The 3,746-nt window shown below is 45.8% G+C and overlaps 1 non-coding gene across 1 annotated transcript; it reads right to left on the bottom strand.

The window, feature by feature from the left end:
* Positions 1–3,111: 3,111 nt before the first annotated feature.
* LOC116366428 (U2 spliceosomal RNA) lies at positions 3,112–3,302 on the bottom strand. The gene has a single exon (XR_004208271.1). It is a non-coding gene; the product is annotated as a U2 spliceosomal RNA (small nuclear RNA).
* Positions 3,303–3,746: the final 444 nt, after the last annotated feature.

Here is a 3,746-nt window from a genome sequence, read left to right as displayed (position 1 = left end):
GCTGCTTCCTGTGCTTGGCCCTCCTATGTTGAACATAATAAACGGCTCTCTATCCACTGGATGTGTACCAAACTCACTAAAAGTGGCAGTAATAAAGCCTCTCTTGAAAAAAGCCAAACCTTGACCCAGAAAACATAAAAAACTATCGGCCTAAACAATGTATACGAAATGCTTCAGTCTGGTTTTAGACCCCATCATAGCACTGAGACGGCACTTGTGAAGGTGGTAAATGACATTTTAATGGCATCGGACCGAGGCTCTGCATCTGTACTCGTGCTTGTAGACCTTAGTGCTGCTTTGATACCATCGATCACCACATTCTTTTGGAGAGATTGGAAACCCAAATTGGTCTACAACGGACATGTTTCTGGCCTGGTTTAGATCTTATCTGTCGGAAAGATATCAGTTGTCTCTGTGAATGGTTTGTCCTCTGACAAATCAACTGTAAATTTCGGTGTTCCTCAAGGTTCCGTTTTAGGACCACTATTGTTTTCACTATATATTTTACCTCTTGGGGAGTTATTCGAAAACATAATGTAAAACTTTCACTGCTATGCGGATGACACACAGCTGTACATTTCAATGAAACATGGTGAAGCCCCCAAAATTGCCCTCGCTAGAAGCATGTGTTTCAGACATAAGGAAGTGGATGGCTGCAAACTTTCTACTATTAAACTCGGACAAAACAGAGATGCTTGTTCTAGGTCCCAAGAAACAAAGAGATCTTCTGTTGAATCTGACAATTAATCTTAATGGTTGTACAGTCGTCTCAAATAAAACTGTGAAGGACCTCGGCGTTACTCTGGACCCTGATCTCTCTTTTGAAGAACATATCAAGACCATTTCGAGGACAGCTTTTTTCCATCTACGTAACATTGCAAAAATCAGAAACTTTCTGTCCAAAAATGATGCAGAAAAATGTATCCATGCTTTTGTCACTTCTAGGTTAGACTACTGCAATGCTCTATTTTTCCGGCTACCCGGATAAAGCACTAAATAAACTTCAGTTAGTGCTAAATACGGCTGCTAGAATCCTGACTAGAACCAAAAAATTTGATCATATTACTCCAGTGCTAGCCTCTCTACACTGGCTTCCCTGTCAAAGCAAGGGCTGATTTCAAGGTTTTACTGCTAACCTACAAAGCATTACATGGGCTTGCTCCTACCTATCTCTCTGATTTGGTCCTGCCGTACATACCTACACGTACGCTACGGTCACAAGACGCAGGCCTCCTAATTGTCCCTAGAATTTCTAAGCAAACAGCTGGAGGCAGGGCTTTCTCCTATAGAGCTCCATTTTTATGGAACGGTCTGCCTACCCATGTCAGAGACGCAAACTCGGTCTCAACCTTTAAGTCTTTACTGAAGACTCATCTCTTCAGTGGGTCATATGATTGAGTGTAGTCTGGCCCAGGAGTGGAAGGTGAACGCAAGAACGCAAAGGCTCTGGAGCAACGAACCGCCCTTGCTGTCTCTGCCTGGCCGGTTCCCCTTTTCCACTGGGATTCTCTGCCTCTAACCCTATTACAGGGGCTGAGTCACTGGCTTGCTGGGGCTCTCTCATGCCGTCCCAGGAGGGGGTGCGTCACCTGAGTGGGTTGATTCACTGTTGTGGTCATCCTGTTGGGTTGGCGCCTCCCCCTTGGGTTGTGCCGTGGCGGAGATCTTTGTGGGCTATACTCAGCCTTGTCTCAGGATGGTAAGTTGGGTGGTTGAAGATATCCCTCTAGTGGTGTGGGGGCTGTGCTTTGGCAAAGTGGGTGGGGTTATATCCTTCCTGTTTGGCCCTGTCCGGGGGTGTCCTCGGATGGGGCCACAGTGTCTCCTGACCCCTCCTGTCTCAGCCTCCAGTATTTATGCTGCAGTAGTTTATGTGTCGGGGGGCTGGGGTCAGTTTGTTATATCTGGAGTACTTCTCCTGTCCTATTCGGTGTCCTGTGTGAATCTAAGTGTGCGTTCTCTAATTCTCTCCTTCTTTCTTTCTCTCTCTCGGAGGACCTGAGCCCTAGGACCATGCCCCAGGACTACCTGACATGATGACTCCTTGCTGTCCCCAGTCCACCTGGCCATGCTGCTGTTCCAGTTTCAACTGACCTGAGACCTAGGACCATGCCCCAGGACTACCTGACATGATGACTCCTTGCTGTCCCCAGTCCACCTGGCCATGCTGCTGCTCCAGTTTCAACTTCCACCTGACTGTGCTGCTGCTCCAGTTTCAACTGTTCTGCCTTATTATTATTCGACCATGCTGGTCATTTATGAACATTTGAACATCTTGGCCATGTTCTGTTATAATCTCCACCCGGCACAGCCAGAAGAGGACTGGCCACCCCACATAGCCTGGTTCCTCTCTAGGTTTCTTCCTAGGGTTTGGCCTTTCTAGGGAGTTTTTCCTAGCCACCGTGCTTCTACACCTGCATTGCTTGCTGTTTGGGGTTTTAGGCTGGGTTTCTGTACAGCACTTTGAGATATCAGCTGATGTACGAAGGGCTATATAAATACATTTGATTTGATTTTGATTTGATTTGACAAAAGACAGAACCCCAGCAAGTCACATGGGGCCTGAGGCACTGGGCGAAGAGCCAGGGGATCACAGGTCGGCCGCTCCCTCGCCCATCAATTCTCCCCTTAGACGTTCAGGTGACACGCCTGTGCAGGAACCCGCAGTCCTCGCAGTCCTCGCAGACAAGCCCCCTGTCTTCCATCAGGGATTGTTGACAGACAGACAGAGATAAAAGTGAAGAGAATATCAAAATGTGTTATTGTTACCTGAGAAAAATAAATAAATGATACTAAACTGTTTAATGTTGGAAATTGTTACTAGGTTTGTTTTGTTAGTGAATTGACACCTCCTGTCCTATTTTATTAAATGGAAGATGTTATGGGTGTAAGATGGCACAGTGATGCCATCTGTTGGTAAATGTTCCTTACTGCAACTCTTGTGTTTTACCGGGGTGCTTGAGATACCCGGATGTGTTGTGATGTACTGAACAAGACTGGTCACTCGCATCAATGCCGTCAATAACGTTCAAACAGTTGCTCAATGTGAAAATACAATACAGACCAACGAAGCAACTCTGCTTCTTCTGTCTGATTTCTCTTTACAATGAAAGGGGGTGCACCGTTCCTGGAGGTACTGCAATACCAGGTCGATGCGTGGAGTGGACGGAGCAAGCCCCTATTCCATCTCCCTATTCCAAAAATCAATTTAATATATGGTCCCCAGATAGGGGACGTATCAGATATTAAACTGATAAGAACAGATACTACACTTGATCTTAGCCAAAAGGCCGAGAAGCGATACCTGCAATGATTTCGGGACGAAGTGGCCGTTCTCCGACACGTCAAATTCGATTATGGCTACATCAAAATGAGCACTGTATGCTTTTTGTTTTCCATAAAAATATAATGCTTTAAATAAATGGTGGCATGGATGGGGAGTTGATCAACGCCAGGAATGACCACGTTTGACTGTTACAAAGTAACACATTTGTAGGTTCTAAGATCACGTGGTCATCCGCCCTCCAATCAGAAATGAGAGAACACGTTAACCTGATCAACAGCTAAATTGGAATAATAATATATTACGTGTGGGGAGTGGGGGATGGGGGGCAATTTGGAGATAATAATATTGACATAACATTTGATCTTGTATCGAGTATATCTGGTAGCATCGCTGCCACAAACGAACTGAAGCAATTGTCCACTTGGTGGCGCCAGAGTTCCACCGACCGTCACTTTTTCCT

Source organism: Oncorhynchus kisutch, unplaced genomic scaffold (genome assembly GCF_002021735.2).
Source record: "Oncorhynchus kisutch isolate 150728-3 unplaced genomic scaffold, Okis_V2 scaffold1464, whole genome shotgun sequence".
Classification (NCBI taxonomy): Eukaryota; Metazoa; Chordata; class Actinopteri; order Salmoniformes; family Salmonidae; genus Oncorhynchus; species Oncorhynchus kisutch.
The sequence above is the reverse complement of the archived record's forward strand: the minus strand, read 5'-3'. Positions and strand labels throughout refer to the sequence as shown.